Source organism: Miscanthus floridulus, chromosome 3 (assembly GCF_019320115.1).
Source record: "Miscanthus floridulus cultivar M001 chromosome 3, ASM1932011v1, whole genome shotgun sequence".
Taxonomy (NCBI): Eukaryota; Viridiplantae; Streptophyta; class Magnoliopsida; order Poales; family Poaceae; genus Miscanthus; species Miscanthus floridulus.
The window spans coordinates 150,340,322-150,355,604 of record NC_089582.1 but is presented as its reverse complement, the minus strand read 5'-3'; positions in this window follow the sequence as shown (position 1 = coordinate 150,355,604).

The window sequence follows — 15,283 nt, the reverse complement described above, 5'->3', positions numbered from 1 at the left end:
GTTGTGTCCTTAACTATTCTAATAAGTGGGATGAATGCTTACCTTTGACCGAGTTCTCATACAACAATAGTTATTAGGAAAGCATTAGAATGGCTCCATTTGAAGCACTCTATGGTCGTAGGTGCAGAACATCGCTAAGTTGGTCTGAGCCTGGAGAAAGAAGGTTCTTTGGGGTTGACCTTGTGAAAGAAACAGAAGACAAGGTTAAGCAAATACAAAGTAATTTGAAGATAGCTCAATCCCGACAAAAGAGTTATGCGGATAGACGACGTAGACCATTGGTGTTTAACAAAGGAGATTTTGTATATCTGAAAGTATCACCAATGAAGGGAGTTACCCGTTTTGGTGTTAAAGGCAAGTTGGCACCTCAATATATTGGACCATTTCAAATTTTGGAGAGGTATGGAAAAGTGGCATATCGCTTGAAATTACCATAACATCTTTCAACTGTGCATGATGTATTCCATGTTTCTCAACTGAAGAAATGTCTTCGAGTGCCTAAGCAGAATGTTGAGGTTGAAGGAGTGGAACTTGAACCAGATTTGACTTATTCTGAATATCCTATCCAAGTTTTGGATCAAAAGATCGTGTTACTCGAAGAAGGACAATCAAGTTCTACAAGATACAATGGAATCAACATTCAGAAGAAGAAGCTACTTGGGAATAAGAAGATTACTTATTAGAAAATTTTCCAGAGTTTCTGGCGTCAATATAGAATAGAGTAATGTTAGTTGAGCTCGGTTGTTACAAACTGTGTTTTGTAAAGAGACCTCAGCTGTTTTATGGACATATTTTGTATGTGTTCTTGCGACACATTTCCTTTTCTATTACTTACCCTATGGCTTTGAATCTCGGGGCGAGATTTCTTTTAGGGGGGAAGGATTGTAACACCCCGGGTGTTTAAATATTAAAAATAGGATATGTCATCATATGCATTGCAAGGCATTTTGTCATATTGCAAACTTTGATATGCATTCACTAAAACAAGTTTATATTTGTGTTATGAGTGTTGAATTGAATTGTTTGAATCAAGTCAAAATTTGGTTTGGATTTGAATTTTCCATAAAACCCTGATTTTCAGTATTCAAATCCTACCCTGAAAACTCATTTCCAAATCTAAGCATATTTTGGGGTTGAGCCCAAAAGCAAAAGTGTAGAGCTTGTCAAGTTATACAAAGTTTGTTTTTGGAGTTTTTTAAAGTTGTTATGAAAAATTTGGAGTAATTCGAAAAGGCGTAATTCGTTAAATGTCACCTATTTGAATTCAAAAGTCCAATTCAAAATGTAGACCGAATTAGGGGTTGGTTATAAAAGCAAAGTTGTAGAACTTTGAATTTTGAACAACTTTTATTTTTGGAGATTTTTGAGTTGTTACACAAATTTGGGAGTAATTTGAATTTGAAAACAAAGGGCAATTCTGTAAATTCTGTGAACAGTGTTCACCGCCTAAGCTACACCGCCGATGACCTTCGGTTTGCTTCCAGGCGCGGTCGTGTCTGTCTTTGGCGTCGCACTGGCACGGTGAAGGCCACAGCACAGCTTCCTTGCGCTTCTGAGCCGCTCTATTTAGCCTTGGCCGTCGCCGTTTGCCCCCGCTCTCTTGCTCTGTTTTCCCGACGCCACGGCCATAACTCCGGCGAGCTCTCACCGTCGCTTTAGCGCACTCTAGCCGCTGCAAAGCTTGTCACAGCTCCGCCTGCTGCTTGCGCACCCAACCAACCTGCTTTTGTCGCTTGTCTTCACCGGAAACTCGCGGTGCGCGCTCTTCTTCCTCGCGGCCGGCAACCTCACCCACGATCCTGTTTCGTCGTGGTCAGCGCGTTGCGGTGAGTCTCTGTCCATGCCGAGCCATAATTCAGTTTCGCCACAATGCTGTGGTGCTTTGTACCTTGATGCTTGATCAAATTGTCCACCGTAGCCACCGGAGCGCCACCGTCGCCGTTGCTTGCTCTGCCGTGACCGCTGTGACCGTCGAACGGTGTCTCCAGTGCTCCTCCGGCCTTGTGCTCTACTCAGTCGCGTTTGGGGTGAGCTGCTGATGCTTCCTAGGCCATCTGTTTAAGCTTTACAAGTCTCACGTCGCCAGCGTAGCGTAGCCACGCCGTCATGGCCGCCATGGCCGGCGTAGTGCTCGGTCCAGTCCGTAGCTGGTCCAGCTTGTGCCCTAAATCGATGCGCCTAGTCGAGGGTAGTGTTTTGGTACCTTGGTCATCACCGTTGGTCTCGTCGTCGGCGAGATATCGCTGGTCAGCGTGCGTGTCGCCGGAGTCAAAGCCTAAGGTTGAAGATGACAGGTGGGGTCGGGATGTCAGTGACTGTGTAGTTCAAAAATGGATTTTTTCTATTTTCTGGAATGAATGAATAGTTTCTATTTTTGTTATTTTTGTGTAGATTTATTTAGAGCTCCAAAAATTATGAAAATTTTTGTGTGACCTCTCTGTGATGTATGTTATTTAAAAAAATATGAAATAATGTTTTTCAGTACTTTTTAATGTGATGAAAATTGCTTAATTAATTAATAAATGGATTTTCATGATTTTTCTAGGCTTATTTATTTATCCAAAAATTATGAAAATTGTTTTGCCACTTAGTTATCATGTGATAAACATTTACAAAAAAATTTAGGTCAATTGGAACAAGTTGATTTATTTCATAATTCTTAATTAATTAATTAATCTATAAAAGCAAATAGTAACCTTTATTGATTTAGGTTTTGTTTGAATTTTTGATTGAGTGATGTCCTTGGGTCATTAGTTGGTAATGATCTTTGGCAATTGATGTTAGTATTCTGGAAAGGTTTAGTTAGTTTGACTTGTAACTGTACCGTGAAGGAAAGTTGTATTCCAGTTATTAACGTTTGCATCAATCATCAAGCATCATGTTTCGTATTCCGCATCATGTTAAACATGGTATTGTTACTACGTGTAGTGAATGAAGGTGAACACATGATAGTTAATCAAGTTGCTAAGGAAGTTAGTCCGTCTGTTGAGGTCGGATCGAATACTTGTGGAACATTGCAGGAATTGGACTTTTCCGTCAACGAAGGCAAGCCCCGGATGCATACAACCCTACCTTGAGTTTTACAAATTAATTTCGCTTTTGCTTTTCTATAATGCATTAAGTGATTAAGAATTAAGTAAAAGACTAATTGGTGCATTACCAACATTGTTTTTCCATATCTACCTTGATTACCTGTTCATTCGTAAATGTCTAGATATGCTTAGTCGGGTGATTACCTGTCACCTGAGAATCTTAAATGGATCTTTGGTTACTTATGTGATCATAAAATATGAGAATGTGGAGTAATAAATCTAGATTGGACAGACTAGGTGTGTGTGAGCCACAAGACATGGAGGTCTTGTGAGCGGGTTCTTTCCGCCTATGTCGGTTAAGGTCCGTCCATTGTTGAACTGTGTGCGGTAAGACTTTGTAGTACTAACCACATACTCCGATAAGCCTTAACTTGGCGATTCTATGACGAGAATGGCTACTCGCGCACTAGGAGTGGAGAGATGGTGAGAATAGCATGTACCCACGTAGCAATGGGCTGGATTGGTGGAGTACTATATTCTCGGGTGGCGCGGACCCGTTCTTGTTTTAGAGGATCCGAGAATAGGTTGGTATATGTAGGTCGGGGACCTGCATATGTCGTGTGGTCTGGAATCCCCAGCTGGGTTATAATCGGTTCGAATCATCGTTGCTCCTCGGTTATGGAGACTCACTTCTCTGTTCATCATCGTAGTTTTATAACTGAACTTGAGAAGGTGTTGGATATGAAGTTTCATGATCTCAATACAGATCGTGTCAGCTTTGTATATGATTTGATGAAGTTTTTAATGTTGATATAAAGAATTTTGTTAAAGAGCTTTTACGCAAAAGAACTTTGATTATTGCTAAAGCCATACCTTAAATCCCTGAGCCTGCATTCCTGAGTTTATCAGTTCCTATTTCGGTTAAGTCTTGTTGAGTACTTTTGTACTTAGGGTTCATTGACCCTTGTTGCAGGTGAGCCTCATGAGCAGATCTGTTTTGGATCGTGCTGCATGACTATTGTTCGATCTGACGATGAGAAGTAAATATGTGGCCCTTGGGCAGGGTGGTTTCTTTGTGTGTTTTGTATTATATTATAATGCCACTCCACTATTTCGTTTTGTAATAATCATCGAACTTAGTTGTGAGGTTTGAAACTACTATTTTGTAAAATATGTTATTGTAAGACTTCCGCTATTTTTACTCTGGTGTAGATATTTGAATAAATATTGTAATACTACAATGACTCTGTAATGTGATCCTGCTCGGAAATCGTGGATGATTCAGGGTTCCCCGAGGACACCCGACAGTCTTCTTAAGTTAACGGAAACATATGCATAGATGTCAAAGGTCGTCGGACAGTGACAGGTGCATGTGGGCCCTATAATTTAGGAGGTTCTACCACAGAATGGTATCGGAGCGATCGTTACAAGGTTTTTGTTGTATTGTTTTACAAAAACTTTAAAATGATTTGGGATGACTAAATTTAACTTGATAATTTGGTCTAAATTGCTTCTGACTTATCTTATTTCTTTCTCACCATTCCTTATTTGATTAAAAAGGTTTTTTGTGGTGGAGTAGTAATCTTACTATGCCCTATATAAAAACAAATGTTGTTTATGTGTATTATAAGCTTTGATGATTTTGTTCGTAAGAACAATTCATGCATCATGAATAATTCACTAGTTACTTCCTTCACCTCTGAGTCTGGAGTTGAGTAGTGAGTCTGGTTTGAGTAATGTAATCCATCCTAGCTGCTCTTTAGACTTTGATCAAATGATCTTACTTGGATTAAATCGGCTTCCTACAGTATGGCTCGTACCAAGATGACGCCCCGTAAGTCCACTGGACCCAAAGGAGTTCCTCATCACAAACTTGCCCCTAGGAATGACGGTGCTAGCAGTAGCAGCTCTAGGCCTGATCCCCAGGTAGGGATACAGAGGATTTCTGCAGAGTTAGCACAAGCTACTAGAGATAGGGCTTTGGATGCTATATAGGTAGGAGAATTACAGGATCAATTGAGGCGTCTCACCACCACGCACAGGAACTGCGAAAGCATGTTAGTTCGTACGGTGGAGGGAAGGAATGAAGCTTGGCATAGGGAAAATGTAGCTAGAGCTAGAACTCATGAGCTAGAATTCTATGTAGAAGATTTAGAAGAACATAATACCTATCTGCATGAGGAAGTTCATAGGCTTAGCAATCTACTAAATCCAAATCATGAACCCCAAGCTGATGCCATGGACCCCGGTGTCATCCTTACCGATGATGATGAATTAGAAGAAGAAGATCCTAAAGAATTAGTAATGATCGATGAAAGTGATAATGAAGGCGGTAATATTTCCGAAATGGATACCGAGCCGGAAGTTTGAAGTGATCAAGGACAGGAGTAGAGTTGTATAATAGTTAGTTCTAGTTAAGTTATGTAGTCTTGTTTTGGTACTTACAGGTTCTGGTGTTTATATTAGTAAACCCTATGTAATGTGTCTGGAGTAAGCTTTGGTGCAATTCAATAAAGGCTTGTGAATAAAGTTTGGTTTGTTATGAGCAGATGTGTCGTACGCAGGGTTCGTATATTCCGGGAACTTCACAAGATGAGGACGGTATTCCAAATCCGCCACCAATTCCAATAAATCTGGCTGATGCTATAACTGCACTTGTCAATGTGACGGCCGAAAATTCTCGTTTGCTTCATGAGATAGCTCAAAGTAATCAGAATCAGATGCAAGGAAATCGTGGTCGCCATCATAACAGGCAGGAGGCTATATATGTTGATTTTACAGACACAAGGCCACCGGTATTCACCAAGGCAGATGAACCATTGGAGGCTGACGATTGGCTTTGAACCATGGAGCAAAAATTTGATCTCATTCCATGCACGGAGTTTCAGAAACCAGTCTTTGCTGCCCAGCAACTTAGAGGTGCAGCTGGTGCTTGGTATGCAAATCTTATGGCCATGCATTCCGCAGGTGTTCCATTAACTTGGACAGAGTTTTGTACTGCTTTCAGAGCCCATTATATCCCGGAGGGAGTTATGGCTATGAAGCTAGATGAATTCCTTGCTTTGAAGCAAGGAGATCAAACCGTGATGCATTATGTGGGAAGATTCAATCACCTGTCACAATATGCACCTGAACATGTCAATACTGATGCTAAGAAGAAGAGGTGGTTTATGAGAGGCCTGAATACCAAGCTACAGACAATGATGACAACTTGTACTAATGTTACTTATCATGAGGCTGTAAATATTGCAATTGCTTCAGAGGCAAAGTATCGGCAGCATAAGGAGCTCAAAAAGAAAAAGAGTATGCCATCTGGATCTTTTGGGGGAAATCAGAAAAGGCAGAGGGTGATTTATCATCCAGTAAATCATAATCATCCTTATCGTCCGCCACAGTTCCAAGCTTTACAAGAGGGTACAAGAGGGTCATTGGCGCCTACAATACTGTTTATGTCAGACACATGTGGCAGGCTTTACCGTGTTCGTCTGGCATGGTAAATGACGATGCCCAAAATACTATATGGCAAATGTCGGTGCCCACAACACTGTTTGGGTTCTGACATGCCTGAAAGGTTGCAAAGCACCCTTCTGGTATGGCCTGGTGGTACTATCCTGCATGGGTGCAGGGTACGGTCCTCGGTATTGCGGTTGACTTGAGCGCCTTGCCTTATCTGCTCTGCCTGATTCTCGGGTCCTCACCGAGCGGGACTCCCCAGTCGGTCATTTCCAGTCGGCTCCAACCGCGCCAGTCGAAGGAGAGCTGTAAGCAGAGGTTCAACGTATTCTCAGTCGGAAAAGCGGGTCGGAGTCGGAAGCGAGTGTTGTCCCCTCCTTGGCCTGGCCTTTCGGTTGAAGACTGGATTGCTCTTTTGGCCTGTCGTTAGGTATCTGGGCCGGCCCAGGAGTCGCGCATTTGTTGTAATGCCGTCTGCTAGGCTGAGTTTTTGCTGGCAAGCGAGCCTATCGGGGACCCTGGGTTTATGAACCCGACACTGCTTGACCGCATCAAGTGCCTCCTGGGCCCCGGACGTCCATTCGAAGTGGTCAGCCCTCTTCAGAAGCCGATAAAGGAGGAGACCTCATTCGCCGAGGCACGAGATGAAGCGGCTGAGCATGGCGACGCACCCTATAACTCGCTGCACCCCCTTTATGTTCTGAATCAGGCCATCCTTGTGATGGCTGAGATCTTCTCCGGGTTGGCTTCGATGACGTGCTCAGAGACGATGAAACCAATCTGCATACCCCTCGGGACCCCAAAAATGCACTTCTTGGGGTTGAGCTTAATGCCATTGGCTCAGAGTTTTGAGAAGGTCTGCTCAAGGTCAGCTACGAGCTAGTTGACTCGTTTGGACTTGACTACGATGTCGTCCACGTAGGCCTCAACGGTTCGCCCGATGAGGTCCCCAAAACAATTGAGTATGCGACGCTAGTACATAGCCACAGCGTTTTTTAGACCAAACGGCATCGTGACATAGCAGAACGATCCGAATAGGGTGATGAAAGATGTCGCGAGCTGGTCGGACTCTTTCATCGCGATTTGATGGTGCTCGGAGTACGCATCAAGGACGCAAAGGGTTTCGCACCCTGAGGTTGAGTCGACTACTTGGTCTATGCGTGGTAAAGGAAACAGATCCTTTGGGCACGCTTTGTTGAGACCCGTGTAGTCAAATCACATCCTCCATTTTCCACTCTTCTTTCGTACAAGAACGGGATTGGCTAACCACTCTAGGTGGTACACTTTCTTGATGAACCCGGCCGCCAAAAGCTTCGTGATCTCCTCGCCGATGGCCCTGCGTTTCCCCTTGTCAAAGCGATGTAGGCATTGCTTCACTGGCTTGGAGCCTGGCCTGATCTTCAAGGCATGCTTGGTGACTTCTCTCGGAATGCCTGGTATATCCAAGGGTTTCCACGTAAAGATGTCTCTATTGGTGCGGAGGAATTCGACGAACGCGTTTTCCTATTCAGAGGAAAGCGCGGTGCCAATGTGCACCACCTTGCCGTTGGAGCTGCTGGGGTCTATGAGGACCTCCTTGGTGCCCTCCACTAGCTCAAAAGACCCAGCTGACCGCTGGTGGTCGGGTGTTTCTTTGGTGATCTCCTTTCTGATGACCGCAAGCTCTTTGGACGTGACGATTGCCGCGGCATGATCGTAGCATTCGACCTCGCACTCGTAGGCACGCTAAAATGAGGTGTCGACGGTGATGACCTCGCCTGGGCCTGGCATTTTTAGCTTTAGATAGGTGTAGTTGGGGACGGTCATGAACTTCGCGTAATATGGTCATCCCAAGATGGCGTGGTCGGTTCCGTGGAACCCAACCATCTCGAAGGTGAGGGTCTCCGTCCTATAATTGGACGGATCCCTGAAGGTGATTTGTAGGTCGATCTACCCAAGTGGCACGGACTGCTTTACAGGCACGATGCCGTGGAAAGGCGCTCTGGTTGGCCAGATGCGCGATCGGTCGATGCCCATGGCGTCGAGCGTCTCGACGTACATGATGTTGAGGCCGCTGCCTCTGTCCATCAGTACCTTGGAGAGACGCTTCGTGCCAATGATCGGGTCAACCATGAGCGGATATCTCCCTAGTTGTGGGATGCTCTCCGGTTGGTCGGTCCGATCAAAGGTTATGGCAGACTCCGACCACCGGAGGAAGGTAGGCGCGGTTGGTTCGGCCGTATAGACCTCATGGCGCGTGAACTTCTGACGGCGCTTGGAGTTGTAGGCTACGGACCCTCCGAAGATCATGAGGCAGCCATCCGATGTCGAAAAGCCACCATCCTTCCCCTCGGCGTCGTCTGTGGTCGGGTCAGGGTCCTTCCCGTGCTCCCCTTTGTTGGAGCCTCCGGACAAGAACCACTTCATGAGGCCACAGTCCTTGTACAGATGCTTGATGGGGAAGGCATGGTTCGAGCATGGCCCCTCGAGTAGCTTCTCGAAGTGGTTCGGGGTAGCCTCCGTGGACTTCTGACCTCCCCTGTGGTTGGCGGTGGCCACGAGCGAGCCCTTGTGCCGCTGCTTGTTCTTCTTCTTGACAGGACAGTTGGAGGCGCCTTCGCTGGCGACCTCGTCCCACTTTGCCTTGCCCTTGAGGCAATCGAAGATCGCTCCGACCACCTCCTCGCCCGAGGCATGGCTGGTGGCGATGTTGAGGAGCTCCTTGGTGGTTCGCAGGCCCTTGCATCCTAGCTTATGAACTAGGGATGCACAGGTGGTCCCAGACAGGAAGGCCCCCATGACGTCGACATTGGCAACGTTGGGCAGTTCATTGCATTGCCGGGAGAAGCACCGGATGTACCCACGAAGGGTTTCTCCAGCCTTCTATCGGTAGTTCTTGAGATCCCATGGGTTCCTAGGATGCTTGTACGTGCCCTGAAAGTTCTCCACGAAGATCTCCTTCAGATCTGCCCAACTTTGGATTCTATTGGACGGAAGGTGCTCTCGTGTGCGTGCCGAATCGGCCAGGAACAACGGAAGGTTGCGGATAATGAAATCGTCATTATCCTACCCCACTGGTTTGGTAGGCAAGCCGATAATCCTCAAGCCATAGTCCAAGGTTCGTTCCCCCAAAGTATTTTGGGATGTTGGTTGGTGGTCGGTACCTTGCGGGAAGGCAGCATTGAAGATGTGTCGGCCGAAGGCCTGAGGTCCCGGTAGGCTAGGGCTCGGGCTTCGGTCCTCGCCGTTGTTGTAGCGTTTGCCCTGTCGAGGGTGGTAACCGTGGCTGGCCCCCTACCCCGCATCGCTGCAGGTACGCCGGCGAGCGTTGAGGGTGTCGCGCGCGTCACGGTTGCAGCCGAGACGCTCATGCATCGGAACCGTGATGCATGGCCTACCGCTGTGCGGCGCCTGGTGGACTGATGCGTCCTTGTCGGGTCGCACTGAGGACGTGTGCTGGCTGGCGTCGAGCTCGCGTCGCCGAGATAGCGAGCTCTTGGCCTGCTGCGCAGCCACACGCTCAAGCAGCGTGCGAATCTCATGGTGGGCCCATCGATCCTTGGGCGTCACAGGCCCCGGAAGCCCCCTGAGCAAGGCTACCACAGCAGTGATGTTCTGGTTTGCCCAGACGAAGTGCGGGAGCGCTTGATCGTCCTCGACGATCCTCCGGTTCATGTCACGGGCCATGGCGCGTGTGCGCCCTCCGTCTCCGTGGCGCTCAATCTCACGATCGAGCTTCGTGCGTTCTTGCTCGAGCTAGAGTCGTGCTTCCTCAAGCTATAGGTGTCGGGCCTTCAGCTGCTCCACCCGCAGGCGGGGTGGGGCTCCTTCATCCCCCTTGACCTCATCGTTGAGGTCGTTCGTCGGGGTAGCCTTCTCCTGGTGGATGCTTTCGATGTGTCCCTCAGGGGTACCTATCATGAAGCATTCACGAGAGGGGTGATGGCTCCCCTGCTGGAGTCAGAGCCAGAGGGCGACTCCGGCTCCTCTACGAGGAGGTCATGAAAAGACTCTACGACGTGTTCGATCACCCCCACAAACTCGTCGTTCGCGGGGCATGTAATCATGTGTTGTGCCACGAGGTGGCCAATGGTCTCTGCGGCGTTGCGGAGACCGAACGGGAGCACTATCGGGGCGCTCCGGATGAGGTATTCCGGGGAGAGCGGCTCTCCCCAGGTAAGCTGCACCATGACGTAGTTGCACATTTAGATAGCAACACACTAGCAAAATCGTAGTTGCACATTTAGATAGTTTATCTTTTGCATAGGTTTTGTTAAAAATAGAAAAAGAGGCTATAGTTTAGATTTAGAGTTTTAAGTTACCTAATTCACCCCCTTCCCCCTCTTAGATGTCACGGTCCCTTACAATTAGAATTTGTGTGTACCTAGAAAATATATTTGTGTTAGGATGAGCAATATACATAAAGTATCATTTGATATATCATTGAATCTATTTTTATAATATATTTATTTGAAGAAGTAAATGTTGGTAAATCTAGTCACAGATACCATAGCCTCACTTATTTTTGGTGGGAGAGAGTACGTTCTAACCATCTAAGCCCATCCAATGGCACGTCTGCACAATCAACCAGCTTAAAGATAGGACAAGATCGAATTCAATATATATATATATAATATAATAATAATTATCAATCAAGAACACCAGCTGCTACCCTCAATCGTACTATGCAGAATACATGCTCCAACCAAATACAGACCAATGCAATGCAAGCAGAAGCTACTACTAAATCCATAATGCAAATGGAACAAATAAGTTATATCTATGCCTAGACAATAGGAAGGAGCGCGTGGAGCGGCGATTCGTGACGCGTAGCTCTCCACTGCGATCATACTTGAGGCCAAACATGGTGAAACGGAGCTGGCGAGCCGAGCAGTAGTCCCGGTCCTCGTCGTCGACTCCATCTGGCATCATGGTCTGTACAGTGCAAAACTTGCTTGTGCCCCCCATCATGTTCACTAGCCATTGCTGCCCGCGCTTCGCTGCGGGTGATTTGCTTGGTATAGGAAACCTCATATTGCTAATATGTTTTCTCATCGTATTAGTACTTAAGGCTGGTCAGGTTGGTTGTCATTACATGGTGCCTATTCTAGTGGAAAGAAGTATTTGATGGAGTTGGGTTCAAGCAACTAACGTACTTAGATTTGAAGTACAACATTGGATAACATTACATTATAGGCGAAAATAGGAAAACTAAAACACAAATACTTCCCCTAACGGGAGGGTTTACAAAAAGTGAATTAGGATTCATTCTTCTTAGGTGAATCTACAACACGCATCCAATAACTACGGATGACAACAACGACAAGAGGAGCATCCCAAGGCAACTAATCCACCTTGAAACCACGCAGCTTGATTCCTGTGCTCGGTGGATTCTTTTACTGTCCTGGATATGGATCTGCAACTTCTCGCGCTAATGGCTGAGTGAGAGGAACTAAGGGTTCTGCTTCTAACACTTCCGAAGGTGGAGGCGCTGGCGGTTCTACATCACCGGTTCTCCTTGTTTCAGTTGGGTGGATAGGGATCCCCTCCAAGATCGGGGCATCCCGCATTTCATCAACCAGCGCCCTCCGCTTGGCCCTAGTGAACAAATAGGCCTCACCCAGTTGATGAACATGCCGATCTTCGGCCTCCTTCAGAGCTTCTGACATTGCAGTCTCCCGGCTCTCAGCAGCTGCAGCACTGGCATGCGCTTTGGCGAGCTGCACCTAGAGCATCCGAGTGAAGATCTCGGCTTCTTCGACGCGCCGGAGGCACACCCTCAGCTCCAAGGCTTGCCGGTCATACTGCTCATCCAGAGCAAGCATGTACGTGGTCAAGTGTACCATGGTAGGACTATCTTCTTGGGCATCACGCCCTTGCAAAGCCTCCATGCGAGCCATCCATGGCCGCCGATTCCTATCCAAGGGTGGAAAGAACCTCATGGGGGTACGGGCAACGGGCTCTTCATAGAGCTGGCAAAGATACCACAAAGCTTTGCGGGCCACAACCTGGTAGGTGTCGGTGAAGCTAAATCCGGTTGCGGTCACACTCCAGGCTTCGGTGATGTCGGGGAACTCTTCACTCTTCCTAATGTAAATGGTAACCTCACACCGATCGATGCCATGTTTCTGATACTCACGGCCCTCATACTCGGGACGATATTTGACTCCGAGCTTTTGCAGGGTGGCATGCAGGATTCTAGGAAAGGCCTCAACGTTTAGGCAGTAACTACTAACCCAGGTTCCTGCCATTTCTGGTCGTGGCTACAAAGAAGGCCCGAGTAAAAAGCTTGCTCAAAGAGAAAACCTAAGCGAGCTAAAGTGCGACGAGTGGTGGTACCAATGGCCAAGGCAGGCTTTGCTTATAAAGGCCGAGCGGTCTGTGGTCCTGGCGTGGTTCACTAGGGTTCTTGCGTGGGATCACTACGAACGAATCGACCAGATTTCGCCCGTTCGAGGCGAGTGACGTGTGGTGCCATTACTGAGTAGTACGACTGTAGGGCAAGGGTCCGACAAGAGTGCAGAAAAGGGGTACAAGGAGACATGGGTTACTATTGACGTGGTTCATGGGCGAGCGCGGAGCACAAGGCCACAGTGTAGACCTAACTATGTAACAAGCACAAGTAGGCCATGCAGACTACGGCACGCGTGACACCTATGGATGGCGTAGCTGCTAGTAATATGGGATAACAATGCACAAACAGGCCATGCATTAATGCACGTCCTACGTGTTTGAGGTGAGCGATGTCTGAGGCCATTAATGACTAATACGGCTGTAAGCCAAGGTTCCGACAAGAACTCAAAAAAGAGTGCTACCAGCTAAGCCAGGCTCTGCTTATAAAGGCAGAGCGGTCTGTGGTCTTGGCGCGGTTCACCAGGGTTCTTACGTGGGATCACTACGAACAAATTGACCAAATTTCACGCGTTCGAGGCGAGTGACGTGTGGTGCCATTACTGAGTAGTACGATTGCAGGGCAAGGGCCCGACAAGAGTGCAGAAAAGGGGTATGAGGGGACGTGGGTCACTACTGACGTTACTCAGTGTGAATGCGGACCACGAAGGTACAGTGCGAACCTAATTCTGTAACAAGCACGCATAGGCCATGCACACAACGACATGTGTGGCACCTAAGGATGGCGTGTCTACTAACAATACGGCACAATAATGCACGTACTACGTGGCTACACCTCAACTAACCACCTAGGTATGTAGTAGAATCTACAAGATTTTGTTCTTTGTGCCAGCGTGCTGGCACTTACTGGGCCTCATCATTGCATACATATAAGTATATAGTTCCATTGATGCACACGTTCGTGTGTTCACCTCTACGAAGTATAGTGTACCGGCCATTAAGGACTAATACGGCTGCAAGGCAAGGTTCCGACAAGAGGGCAAAAAAAACCATGGGGAGACTTGGGTCATGGTAGGCGTAACCGCAAGCGATGCTAAGCACAAAGCCATTATGGTAGATGTAGTAATGGCGATCAACCCCAACCACCGACCATCCTGGGAGTAACATGGCCATGCATGTGTCCTAAATCGTAGCAGTTTAAATGGTCCTGCATGGTCCTGCATATTACTTAGAAACTACCACAACGTCCCTATGAGTTCATATTACTTAGGTACTATTACAATAGTACAGCTTGGACGGTGAATCATTTTTATCTGATGGTAAGGAGGAGAGACATTAAATGTGTCCACCAACCCCAGCCACTGCTTCTCGCGCTTCGTTGCGGGTGATGTACTTGCGCTTCGTCGCGGGTGATGTACTTGTTGTAAGAGATTTGAAGTGTTTCAAGTAGAGAGAGAGTACAACTAAGTGAGAGGCAGTGGAACCGATTTCTTTCTTTCCAGTGCGGCCTTCTGCTGCTTCGGTTGGTTCTTGCGGCTGAACTGAACCCTGTGAGGTTTCTTGGTTTGCCTCAAGCTACTTGGAGGACAGGAGGCCAGCGTGCAACATGGACCCGTACGTGGTGACCTCGCTGATCGCGGAGACAACCATCATGTGGGAGCCCAGGCACTCCAACGGCAGCGGCAAGGGCGCCACGGCTCCTTGATTCTCCGGCAGGGACTGACCTACCTCTGTGTGAGAGGCGGGCTACGTAGATGGCAAACGAGGCTGACGCTATAAGAAACTTGAGATGCCCATAATAATAGCTGCGGTATGCTGGTTCTAGTGTTGGATAACGAATCAAGAACACTTCTTTTGAGCTTTCTTCAAAATTAGCATACTTTTATAAATAGTCTCCTGAATTATCAACTTCAAACCGAGTTGAATGAGCCGAGACGAAGTCAAAGTCATTCTAAATCATTTTTTTCATTTTAAAAGAAAAACGAGTTCCCTAGCTTGTCGTGTGCTTGTGATCGCTGATGCGTGTCGAAATTTCTAGGTTTCTAATTGTTTCCTTCAATCGGCTTATCTTGGCGTACTTGCACAGATGGTTTATGCCACCGCTCTCATTAACATTCAAAAGAACTCGATTCATTTCCACTTTCAAAACATCAACTCGTTTCCAATCCCAAAACATCAAAAATTCGGTGGATGGAGTTCAGAGGGCCATCTATCACAAGAACAGAACATGTATCAGAAGTTCAGAACCACCGGTCACTCGGGCCTGTAAATCATGGAGCTGAACCAACACCGCTGTGCTGATCACATCAAACAAGACCAACACCGATGCAAATATATCCCAACCCACAACCACGATCCCCTGCCATAATGGCACTCGTTATTCGCAATTACAAGGAACTTAAGAAGACAGGGTCTACAACCAGATCACACAGGAATGGTTAATTCTCGGACGGTTGATAACCAAGCCT